At 46.8% G+C, this 13,476-nt stretch overlaps 1 non-coding gene across 1 annotated transcript; it reads left to right on the top strand.

The window, feature by feature from the left end:
* Positions 1-7,703: 7,703 nt before the first annotated feature.
* On the top strand, positions 7,704-7,796 carry TRNAR-UCU. Its single transcript has 2 exons — positions 7,704-7,740; positions 7,761-7,796. It is a non-coding gene; the product is annotated as a tRNA-Arg (tRNA).
* The last annotated feature ends 5,680 nt before the right edge of the window (positions 7,797-13,476 follow it).

Below are 13,476 nucleotides of genomic sequence, written 5' to 3'. Positions count from 1 at the left end.
GTGGGCCTAAAAGTGAAATTCTCCTACAACAAAACCGATGCTTAGCCACACTGCTGCTCAGAAAGACTAGTTCAAATTTCCATACTTGTCTACGATTTCTGTACAATGCAGCTACTGCTGCATACCCACCTCTGCAAAGCACTTTGAGTCATACAGATGGATTTGCCTACCAAATACTTGCACACGATGGAATTTCTGTGCAGTGAATGGGAAAGGGAGCATGCCGGAGGAGAAAGGATGGTCCTCAGGCAATGAACAATCACCTGTAGCATTGGGCTAGTAATTTAACCCAGGATATTTGGCAGTGGCCATTAATTTTGGCAATAATCTATCTGTGTCTCCATTTCCCCTTCCTAAACGTGGGCTGATAATACTCATAGAATACTCATAAAAATACTCATAGAGCCGTAGAGTTTAAGGCCAGAAGGGAGCACGAGATAATCTAATCTGAATTCCTGTAAAACACAGACCACCAAGCACCCGCACACTAAACCCAACCACCAAAATTAAACGAAGGCATGGCAGGCAAAGGAGACTAGACTATCATGGACCACAGGTGAATAGGAGGGTGTAACACAGAGGCACCTTGGCAAAGGCTCCCCTGTTCTTTGGGAACAACTCTCACCTCAGACTTGACAAATTCAGTACACCAAACACATGTCTTACAGGACATTTAACCATGAAGAGTGACAGTCCACTAGCCGCTAGCTGAGTGGGCCCTAGCAAGGCTCTAGTGGCCTGTCCTTTGATCACCCTCAGGATCACCCTTCCCCTGGTTGTTAACCTAGGAGAGAAGAGCGTAAAAGTCAGACGCTAAGCGACAAGAGGAGCTAGCGAACAGGGAGTCTGAGAGACAGGCTGTAGAAGGAAGAAAGATTAAAATCAGCGTGGTTTGGAAAGGCCGCATCGCCAATGACAACACTGCTCCTGGCTCCTTCCACTGCACCTGTGTCCAGATAGAGACCCGATCTGGGACACTCCGGCCAAGGTCCTGGTGTGGATTTGCAGCACCTGCTGCCTGCATTTCCCCATCATAGAGAGCTAGGCTGGGGAGACCATCCACTGTGAGTCGGGCCTGCTGGTAGAGTCTCCCAGAAAGCAGGTGGGAGAGCTACAGGAGGAGGTGACCAGGCTGAGGAGCATCCGTGCACACAAGGTGTTCACTGAAAGCATGCATATGGAGACCTCCAAGGAAGCTATTCAGCTGGAGAGGACTGCAGTAGCACTACCAGGGCAGGAGGAAATGGCTCCTTCCCAGAGAGGAAGCTAGCTGCTGGTTACTTCTGTTCCACCCCTGCTCCCAACCCCCCATGCAGAGATAAAAACCAGCGTGCCCCCTGGCAGTGAGGGCTGAGCGGAGGAGAAGAAGCCATGTACCCCCAAGGCAGGGAGGATCATGGCCACCACCACCCAAGAGGAAACCAAAGTGGTGGTGGTCGGTGACTCCCTTCTAAGGGGGATGGAAGCATTCATCTGCCGGCCTGACCTGGCATCCCAGGAGGTGTGCTGCCTGCCCGGGTCCCATATCGCAGACATTACAGAAGGATTGCCGAGGATCATCCGGCCCTCTGACTACTACCCCATGCTATCCATCGACAGGGGCACTAAATGATACTGCGAGGTATGACCAGGAGCAGATCATGTGACTACCGGGCTCTGGGTGTAAGAGCTGGGGGGTGCAGGTGATGTTCTCATCCATCCTTCCGGTCAAGGGTAGGGGCCCAGGTAGAGACCGACACCCTGGAGGTGAATGCACAGCTGTGCCGATGGTGTCACCAGGAGCGCTTTCACTTCCTTGACCAGGGGATGTTGTTCTGAGAAGAAGGACTGCTGAGTGGAGATGGGGAAGATTATCTTCGGACACAGGCAGGCTAACCTAGGGAGGAAGGCTTTAAACTAGGTTCAATGGGGGCAGGAGACAAAAGTCCACATATAAGTCCAAAACAAAGGACTAGGTGAAGGGTTGGCATCTGGGCGGAACATGGGCAATCACAGCAGAGACAAAGGAGAGACAAGGGAATACAGAGGGGAAATCTAATAAACATCCTAGATGTCTGTATACTAATGCAAGAAGAATGGGGAATAAACAGGAGGAACTAGAAACTAATCACAATTATGACACAATTGGCATCACAGACTTGGTGGGATAATTCACACGACTGGAATATTGGTGTAGAAGACCACAGCTTGTTCAGGAAGGAGAGCAGGGGGGAAAAGGGAAGCGGCGTTTGTTGCCTTGTATATCAAAGGTGTATACACTTGCATTGAGGCTGAGATAGAAGTGGAGACAGACCTGTTGAAAGTTTGGGTAAGGATAAAAGGGGTAAAAAAACAAGGGTGATGTCAAGGTAGATCTACTATAAACCACCTAACTAGGAAGAAGAGGCAGATGAGGCTTTTTTTAAACTAATAAAATCATCCAAGAAACAGGACTCAGTAGTGATGGGGGACTTGAATTACCCAGACATCTGTTGGGAAAATAATATGGCAGGGCACAGATCATCCAACAAGTTCTTGGAACGCACTGGAGACCACTTTTTTATTGCAGAAGGTGGAGAAAGTGACTAGGGGAGAGGCTGTTCTAGAATCATAGAACCATAAGGTTAGAAACGACCACAAGGGTCATCTAGTCTAACCCCTTGCCAAGATGCAGGACTTGTTGTGACTCAACCATCCAAGGCAGATGGCTCCAGCCTCCCTATGAAAACCTCCAGTGAAGGAGCTTCCACAACCTCCCTAGGCAGCCTGTTCTATTGTCCTACTGTTCTTACAGTTACAAAGCTTTTCCTGAAATTTAATCTAAATTTGCTATGCTGTAGTCCCAGGGCCGGCTCCAGGCACCGGCCCAGCAAGCAGGTGCTTGGGGCGGCCAACGGAGAGGGGCAGCACGTCCGGCTCTTTAGCAGCAATTCAGCAGCGGGTCCCTCACCCCCACAAGCCCTGGAGCCGGCCCTGTGTAGTCCTGCCCTCTGTGGCAAAAAAAGAATAACTTTTCTCCATCTTTTTTGTGGCAGGTTTTCAAGTATTTGAAGACTGCTATCATGACCCCCTTAATCTCCTCTTTTTGAAACTAAACAAACCCAGTTCCTTCAGCCTTTGCTCATATGGCTTGTGTTCCATCCCTCTGATCATCTTTGTTGCTTGCCTCTGGATCCTTTCCAGATCCTACAGCCTTTCTATACATTGGTGACCAAAATTGGACACAGTACCCCAGCTGAGGCCTAACCAGTGCCAAATAGAGTGATACTATCATCTCCCGTGACTTGCAAGCTATGCCTCTGTTAAAGCAACCGAAAATTGCATTAGCTTTTTTGCAATAGCATTGCGTTGCTGACTCATGTAGAGGTTGTGATCCACCTCAGCTCCCAGATCCTTCTCAGCCAGTTCTCCCCCAGTCTGTATTTGTGCATTTGGTTTTTCTTCCCCAAGTGCAGCACTTTACATTTGTCTTTGTTGAATTTCATTTTGTTGTCTATAGCCCAGTTCTCCAGTTTATCAAGATCCCTCTGAATTGTAGCTCTATCCTCCAAAGTGTTGGCAACACCCCCTAGCTTTGAGTCATCTGCCAATCTGATCAGTGTGCTCTCTAGTCCTACATCCAGGTCATTAATAAAGATGTTAAACAACACCGGACCCAGAACAGATCCCTGTGGAACCCCACTTGAGACCTCCCTCCAGCCTGACATCATCCCATTAATTGTTACTCTTTGTTTGTGGTTGTTTAACCAATGTATCTACTTAATGGTAGTTCTGCCGAGGCCTTACCTATCAGAATGTCAGGTGGGACTGTGTCGAGAGCCTTGTCCACCACATTCCCCCTGTGCACCAATCCAGTTACCCTGTCAAAGAGGGAAATCAAGCTGGTTTGGCATGATTTGTTCTTGGTAAATTCATGTTGGCTGCTAGTGATCACCCCTTCATCCTCCAGGTGTTTGCAAATTGAATGTTTTATACATTGCTCTAGTAGCTTCCCAGGTATCTAGATTTGATTCTGACAAACAGGGAAAAACTAGCTGAGAATTTTAAAGCGGAAGGCTGCTTGGGTGAAAGTGATCATCAAATGATGGATCTCATGATTCTAAGGAATGGTAGGAGGAAAAACAGTAGAGTAGAGACAATAACGTCAAGAAGGCAGACATTAGAAGACTCAGAGAATTGGTAGGTAGAATCCCATAGAAAGCAGGTCTAAGGGAAAAAAAGAGTTCAGGAGAGTTGGCAGTTTTTTAAAGAGACATTATTAAGTGCACAGGAGCAAACGATCCTGATGCCTAGGAAGTTTGGTAAGAGCCCACCCTGGCGTAACCAGGAGATCTTCAACAACCTGAAACTCAAAAAAAGTCATACAAAAAGTGGGAACTAGGTCGAATTATGAAGGATGAATATAAAAAACAACACAAGCATGTAGGGACAAAATTAGAATGGCCAAGGCACAAAACGAAATTAAACTAGCTAGGGACTAAAGGGCAAAAAAGAAAACATTTTACAAATACCTTAGAAGCAAGAGGAAGATGGAGTAGGCCCCATTACTCAATGAGGCGGGAAAGACAATAACAGAAAATGCAGCAATGGACAAAATGTTATTTGCCCTTTTTTGTTTCAGTTTTCCCCAAAAAGTTAGCAGTGATTGAACGACTAACATAGTGACCATCGGTGTAAATGAGGTAGGATCTGAGACTAAAATAAGAAAAGAACAAGTTAAGAATTACTTTAGACAAGTTGGATGTCTTCACATAGGCAGGGCCCGGTTAAATACATCCTAGAATACTTAAGGAACCAGCTGAAGAAATCTCTGAGCCATTAGCGAGGATCTTTGAGAACACATGGAGGATGGGAGAGATCCCAGAGGACTGGAAAAGGGCAAATATAGTCCCTATCTATAAAAAGGGGAATAAGGACAACCCAGGGAATTATAAACCAGTCATCTTAATTTTAGTGTCCAGAAAGATAATGGAGCAAATAATCAAGCAATCAACTTGCAAACACCTAGAAGAAAATAAGGTGACAAGTAACAGCCAACATGGATTTGTCAAGAACCAATCAAGTCAAACCAATCCAATATCCTTCTTCGACAGGGTAACAAGCCTTGTGGATAGGGGGAAGTGGTATGTGTGGTATATCTTGACTTTAGTAAGTCTTTTGATACTGTCCCACATGACCTTCTCATAAATAAACTAAAGACATATAGACTACACAAACCTACTATAAAGTGGATGCAGAACTGGTTTGAAAAGCTTAATCAGAGAATAGTTATCAATGGTTCGCAATCAAGCTGGAAGGGCATAGCAAGTGGGGTCCCACAGGCATCTGCCCTTGGTCTGATCCTATTCAATATCTTCATAATAATGATTTTGCTAATGTCATAGAGAGTACACTTATAAATTTTGCAGATAATACCACCCTGGGAGGGGTCACAAGCGCGTTGGAGGACAGGATTAGAATTCAAAACAATCTTAAACTGGAGAAATGGTCTGAAATAAACAGGATGAAATTCAATAAGTACAAATGCAAAGTACTACTCTTAGGAAGGAATAATCAATTGCACAAATACAAAATGGGAAATGACTGCCTAGGAAGGAGTACTAGTGAAACAAGGTGGATGAGGTAATATCATTTATTGGCCCAGCTTCTATTGATAAGAGAGACAAGCTTTCTTTCCAGATCTAATGCATCCAAGGGTGCTAAGAGAGTTGGCTGATGTGATTGCAGAGCCATTGGCCATTATCTTTGAAAATTCGTGGCGATTGGGGGAGGTCCCAGACGATTGGAAAAAGGCAAATATAGTGCCCATATTTTAAAAAGGGAAGAAAGAGAACCTGGGGAACTACAGACCTCACTTTAGTTCCCGGCAAAATCATGGAGCAGGTCCTCAAGGAATCCATTCTGAAGCACTTGGAAGAGAGGAAGGTGATCAGGAACAGTCATCTTTATTAATGATCTGGATGATGGGATTAATTGCACCCTCAGCAAATTCGCAGATTACACTAAAATGGAGGAGGGGTATATATGCTGGAGGGTAGGGATAGGGTCCAGAGTGACCTAGACAAATTAGAGGATTGGGCCAAAAGAAATCTGATGAGGTTCAACAAGGACAAGTGCAGAGTCCTGTACCTAGGACGGAAGAATCCCATGCACTGCTACAGGTTGGGGACCGACTGGCTAAGCAGCAGTTCTGCAGAAAAGGACCTGGGGATTACAGTGGATGAGAAGCTGGATATGAGTCAGCAGTGTGCCCTCGTTGCCAAGAAGGCCAACGGCATATTGGGCTGTATTAGTACTAGCATTGCCAGCAGATCGAGGGAAGTGATTATTCCCCTCTATTCGGCACCGGTGAGGCCACACCTGGAGTATTGCATCCAGTTTTGGTCCCGCCACTACAGAAGGGATGTGGACAAATTGGAGAGAGTCCAGCAGAGGGCAACAAAAATGATTAGGGGGCTGGGGCACATGACTTACGAGGAGAGGCTGAGGGAACTGGGGTTATTTAGTCTGCAGAAGAGAAGAGTGAGGGGGGGATTTGATAGCAGCCTTCAACTACCTAAAGTGGGGTTCAAAGAGGATGGAACTAGGCTGTTCTCAGTGGTGGTAGATGACAGAACAAGAAGCAATGGTCTCAAGTTGCAGTGGGGGAGATCTAGGTTGGATATTAGGAAACACTATTTCACTAGGAGGGTGGTGAAGCACTGGAATGGGTTACCTAGGGAGATTGTGGAATCTCCATCCTTAGAGGTTTTTAAGGCCTGGCTTGACAAAGCCTTGGCTGGGATGATTTAGTTGGTGTTGGTCCTGCTTTGAGCAGGGGATTGGACTAGATGGTCTCCTGAGGTCTCTTCCAACCCTAATATGCTATGATTCTATGATTCAAGCCACAAAGAACTCTTCTTCAGGTCAGTTCCTTCAGGTCAGAAGGAATACTGCAGAAACAGATGTGGGGGTTATGATCACAATCCTAAAGTGAGTCAACAATGTAATACTGTTGCTAAAAAAGTGAACATCAGTCTGGGATGTATTAGCAGGAGTGTTGTAAATAAGACACAAGAAATAATTCTTCCACTCTACTCAGCAATGATAAGGCCTCAACTGGAGGACTGTGTCCAGTTCTGGGCACGATACTTCAGGAAAGACGTGGACAAATTGGAGAAAGTCTGGAGGAGAGCAACAAAAATTATTAAAGGTCTAGGAAAGACTGAAAAAATTGGGTTTATTTATTTGGAGAAGAGAAGACTGAGGGAGGGACATGATAATAGTCTTCAAGAATGTAAAAGTTTGTTATAAAGAGGAAGGTGATAAATTGTTCTCATTGACAAGAACAAGAACAAATGGTCTTAAATTGCAGCAATGGAGATTTAAGTTAGACATTAGGAAAAACTTCTCAACTGTCAGGATAGTTAAGCACTGGAACAAATTACCTAGGGAGATTGTGGAATCTCCGTCCTTGGAGGTGTCTAAGAAGAGGTTAAACAAACACCTGTCAGGGATGGTCTAGATAATGCCTAGTCCTGCATCAGTGCAGGGAATGGACTAGATGACCTATCAAGGTCCCTTCCAGCCCTACCTTTCTATGATTCTGTGGAAGACTAACATGGAAGTGCCTGAGGGGACCCTAGTGAATGTTGTACAGCCTGACCTGTTGGAGATTAATAAAGAGTCTATCAAAGATGCCAAGGTGAATGGCAAAGTGTGCCAAGGCTCTATGATGCAATATAGGCTCTGTGGTGCAATGGATAGCGCATTGGACTTCTAGCTCAATGATAAGTGAAGCTATTCAAAGGCTGTGGGTTCAAGTCCCACCAGAGTCATATTTTTTTCACGCAACGCACTGTCAACCTCTGGAACTCCTTGCCAGAGGGTGTTGTGAAGGCCAATACTATAACAGGGTTGAAAAGGGAGCTAGATAGATTCATGGAGGATAGGTCCATCAATGGCTATTAGCCAGGATGGGCAGGGATGGTGTCCCTAGCCTCTGTTTCCCAGAAGCTGGGATTGGGTGACAGGGCATGGATCACTTGATGATAACCTGTCTGTTCATTCCCTTTGGGGCGCCTGCCATTGGCCACTGTCAGAGGACAGGATACTGGGCTTGATGGACCTTTGGTCTGACCCAGTATGGCCGTTCTTATGTTCTTAAGGTTGGAGGAATACTGGTGCCCAGAGTTCACTGGTCAGAAAATACACGGTTATGGAAATTGTGATGCCCTCCAGGGAAAATGTAAAATTCCTTGCATTGGGAAAATCTGAAACCACTGTTCCCTGAGTTCAAGTAAAGTTGGCGTGGGAAGGTTTAAAAGGTATTTAACTGCTAGTATACTGGATAGCATTCCAGCAGATATACTATGGTACTGATCTCTTGTCTCTGTGTAAAGCTGTTAATATTATAACTCGCAGGAAGAAGAAGTGTAACTCCTGAGTACCCAGCCATGGACCCTGCAGAGGGCAGGGCAACCACTGCTCCCTTAGCAGCAGGCAGTAACCCCCATGTCTTCAGAGGAGGGAGTGGAGAAATCAGCTTCTTTGTGTGAGATCTCCGGGTCTGAGCACAAGCCCAGCAATGTTTGCCCCAGAGCAAGATGCTGGCCCTTCTCTAGGAGGCATAAGGAAGGCTATTGGCAGAGATGCCCCAATAAGGAAAGCAGGGGTACGCTCTTTATGCAGGAGGGCAGGCTATACAGGGAAGCCCAGGTGGGTAAGAATAGGGGTCTGGGAGCACCCTGAAGACAGGTTTTGTGCTCCAAAGGTATCGTGCAGGGCTATTGAGGTTAGCGCACGATGGCCCATTTGTGGAGGGAAAGAATTTTTGAAAGGCTTAAGGAAAACGTTTATTGGCCTCATATTCTTGATGAGGCAAAGGAGTATTGTAGGCCATGTGACTTACATCAGAAGCGGAAGGAACCCAACTGTCTCCACAAGGCTCCATTCCAGCCTTTACCTGTGATTAAAGAAGCATTCCACGGGGTTGCCATGGATATCATAGGGCCATTTTCCAGGCCATCCAAAAATGGGAAAATTAGCAGTGGTTGATTTTGCAACCAGATATCCAGAGGCAGTTGCCCTGTCAAATGTAGAAGCTGAGACACTTGGAGACGCACTGTTCGCTATATTCAGCAGATTGGGTTTTGCTAAAGAAATCCTATCAGAGAGAGGGTCAAATTTTATACCCCTAATATTTAGTCAACTGAGGAAGAAGTGTGGGGTAAAACAATTAGTCGGCCCCTTACCACATCCCGACAAACAGTCTAGTGGAAAGGTTCCCTAGGACTCTTAAATCCAATGCTAAGAATGTACATGGCCAGCACAGCTGGAGATTGGGATGAGTTCTTGCCTTAGCTATTATTGGCTTACAGGGAAGTACTCCAAGAGTCCACAGGGTTTGCCCGGTTTGACCTCCTTTATGGAAGACAGGGCAGGGGCCCCCTAGATCTTGTTAGGGACTCCTAGGAGGAGGGCTCTGAACCAGAGGGGGAACCCCTAGCTGAATATGTAACCAAGCTCGGAGAAGCTTTAAAATCCATGATGGATGTAGCACAGCAAAATCCAGGCTTCACAAAAAGGGAGGAAACACCTGGGAACAGGCATTTGCTGTGGGAGGCTTGGTACTCACGTTATTCCCAGTAAAGCAGCACGAGATGCAAAATTCTTGGGAAGAACCTTTGGAGGCTGTGGAGCAGGTTCATGAGGTTACTTATAATGTGCAGAAGCCCCTCAGTGAGGTTGCCCCTTAGACTGTACCCATAGACTAAAAGCTTATCACAACTGTGAGGCTGTTGAGAGTATGATATGGCGTAAAGAGGAGGACTGCATCACAGCCTCTCTAATAGATTTGGTGGTGGAGAGCTACGGGGAGAAGGTTGATATATGTGAAGGGTTAATCCCAAGGGAAAGGTTAGAAATCACGGCTGTGTTGGAACATGACCAGCAGGTGTTTTCATGCAATTATAGAGCCTAGTAGCCCCTGGGCATCCCCAGTTGTCATGGTCCCCCCAAAAGGATGGATCTATCAGATTCTGTGTTGAGTACAGAAAACTTAATGCTGTCACAGTATCTGCGCCTTACCCTATGCCAAGGACTCATAGACACTGAGGACTCGCTGGATGTATTAGGCAGTGCATGAGCTCTTTGGACCTTACCAAGAGATACTGGCAGATGTTATGTGGACTACGGGACCTCACACACGTATATAGATGATATCATCGTTCTTATCAGCACTTGGCAAGACCACAAAAATCATGTGGGCATTGTGTTGCAAAGACTCAAAGATGCAGGTTTGCTGGCTCAGGTGTTAAAATGCAAAATAGGAGCAGCTAAAGCCCCTTATTTTGGTCATTGGGTCAGGGGATGCAAATTCATCCCGATCCCCTAAAAGCAGAATCTGTTATTAACTGGCCCATACCCCAAACTAGTATCACAGATTTGTAGAAGGCTTTAGTGATATTGTATCAGTTATCACAGATCTCTGCAAAAAGAATGAACTAGACACAGTGGTTTGGTCTGGGACCTGTCAAAAGGGCTTTGATCAAATAAAAAAGGTCCTGTCCAAAAAGTCAGTTCTGGCCAGTCCTGATTTTAATAAAGTGTTTGAGCTGTGAACAGATGTGGGGCCAGTCCTGATACAAGCAGGGGAGAGCAACCCCATTGCATTCTTAAGCAAAATATTGACCACCACTGAACACTATTAATCCGTCATAGAGGTAGAGTGCTATGTGATTGTATGGGTTGTCAAACAGTGAAAACGTTACCTGTTCAACAGAAATGTGGGGTGTTAACAGCTCACTCTCCATTGGCGTGCTTGCACAGGACCAAAGGTACCAACTCTAGGCAGTTGTGCTGGAGCATAGTGCTGCAGGAAAATGAGATGGAGATTGTGCACATCAAGGGGAAAGAAAACATAGTAGTAATTGTCCTGTCCAGAAAAGAGAGCCCAGAACTGATGCCTGCAGAATAGCCAGTGGCTAGCCTTCCTGTGTCCATGTCCAGGGGGAGGCATGACACAGCGACTCCTTGGCAAAGGTCCCCTGTTCTTTGCAAACAACTCTTTTCTCAGACCTGACAAACTCACTACACCAAACATGTCTTATGGGATATTTATCCATAAAGAGTAACATGTAAAGGTACCTACAGAAAACTCATAACTCACCAAGATTCATACAGCAGGCAGGAGAGTGCCCTGGCCATGAATAAAGACAAAAGATTGTTTCAGTGTAACAGAGCGTAGGGAAAGGCATTCTGGATCCATTCACTGAGGAAATCCCTCAAGGAGCAGGTGGGCCTTTCATGAATAATGGGATCCTGATGCTTATGAAACCAGCCAGCTGTGCCACGGACTGGACTTTGCGGGGAAAGCTGACTTTATTAGATAGCAAAGGTAACTACTGATAAGTGTAGACCCAGGTTTGCATTTTATGATTTTATTTTGTGCTGGAACCAGTTGTTTCCCCTCGCTGTCTCTCACGTCTAGTGAACTCTCTATTCTTTGTTAAGAACATAAGCACGTCCATACTGGGTCAGACCAATGGTCTGTCTTCCGACAGTGGCCAATACCATGTGCTTCAGAGGGAATGAACAGAACAGGGCAGTTATCGAGTGATCGATCCCCTGTCGCCCACTCCCAGCTTCTGGCAGTTAGAGGCTAGGGACATCCAGAGCATGCGGTTGTGCCCCTGGCCATCTTAGCTAATAGCCATTGATGGACCTGTCCTCCATGAACTTATCTAACCCTTTTTTGAGCCCTGTTACAGTTTTGGCCTTCACAGCATCTTGTGGCAATGAGTTCCACAGGCTGACTGTGCGTTGTGAAATAAACCTATTTTTGTTTTATTAGAAGTGCTCCCAAGTGCTGTGTGGTTTACAGGTAAAACTGGTAGCCTGAGGGAGAAGAGGGACCATGGGGCCATTGTAAAAGGGGTCTGGAGAGCTGGGGGATAAGGCCACGGAACATCCCACTGAGGTGCCCTCTAGGGTGCTTGGGAATGGTGCAGGTGCAGGGCCAGTGCTGTTGTCAGGGGTGGAACCCTACATGGAAGTCCCTGAGACTCAAAGTGATGCCTAACATTGTCGGCAAGGACTTGGTATCCCAACTATGAGAGAGCAAACCCATTCTGCTGACAGAGAGGCACCAGGAAACCCTGCCAGCCTGGCTCGTTTGCATGTTTGGAAAGCAAAGGTGGTGCCATACGACAGGGCACCAAAAGCCCAAGAATCAGGCTGGCAGCATTGGTCCAGAGGAGGATCTCGCTCACTGTCCTGCAAACTGTTATGTCCCTCACGACCCACCTCACAACGTGCCACCGCCTGGCTGTGGGACAAAGACCCACATCGAGAGACCCAAAGGAGCGTATGTGCAGGAGACTGGAAATGCTGTGGGGACTCCCCCCGCTTTGTATAAATGACCAGCCTGTTACCTTCATGGCATGAATTGTATTTCTGATGCCAGTAATGTGCGGCGATAACAGAGACAGACATAAAGCTGGGTGAAAGGCAGGGAATTTGGTGCCTGAAATGAGTGACAGCTCTCCGGCCAGAGAAATAACAGGACTTGGGCATAGTGTCCATAGCCACAGAGATTCCAAGGCACAAGGGACCACTGTGATCTCTAGTCTGACTTCCTGTAAAACGCAGGCCAGAGACCTGCCCTGAATTAATTCCTGTGGAACTAGAGCAGAACTTTTAGACAAACATCCAATCTGGATTTAAAAATTGCCAGCGATGGAGAACCCACCCTGGCCCTTGAGGAGCTGTTCCAATGGATCCTCCCCATCACTGTTAACAAGGATGCCCTATTTCCACTCTGATGGGCCGGGGTTCTTCATTCGCTGGGCTGGCCACACATGGATTCTGTGCTCCCTTTTTTCTAGCTTGCAAACAGCAGAGGGAGCAACTTGCACACACCTTGTCACTGCGGATGGTCTGGCTAAACCCTGGCCTGGATTCGACACTAACGGAACAGGTTGATGACTACACCATCGTATTTAGCTTACATTCCACGACGCTTGGTTTCGCTCCATCATTCCTGTTCATACAAACCCAATGGAGAAGGGGACTGGGGCTGCCCCGCCCTCAGCCAGACACTAGAGAGAGGGAGGGAGTAGCCACACCCAGGCACTGGAGAGCAGCAACTGACCCCCAGGCTTCCCCTCATCAGCTCACAGCAATCTTTTATACTTCCCCCATCACTGAATTTCCTAGGTATGTTTGCACTGCTGGGGCTGGTTAGGACATGCCCTTAGGAGCCTGCAGCATTGCAGCTTTGTGCTGAAACATTGTCATACGCTGATATAACATCCACAGCCAGAGGCTTATTGACTTTTTCTTTGGTAGGAGAGGCCTGAAAACTACACAGAAAAGACCCCTGTTCTGTCTTGCAGCCAGGGACGGTGGAGTGGGGCCCGAGGCCCTATGCTGTGGCCAGGGGCGAAGGAACAGAGCGGGGCCCGAGGCTCTGTGCAGCGTCTGGGGGCAGCGGAGAAGAGTGGGGCCCGAGACCCT

The sequence above is a fragment of the Terrapene carolina genome, unplaced genomic scaffold (assembly GCF_002925995.2).
Source record: "Terrapene carolina triunguis isolate 2854851 unplaced genomic scaffold, T_m_triunguis-2.0 Scaffold449, whole genome shotgun sequence".
NCBI lineage: Eukaryota > Metazoa > Chordata > Testudines > Emydidae > Terrapene > Terrapene triunguis.
This window is presented reverse-complemented; position numbering and strand designations above follow the sequence as displayed.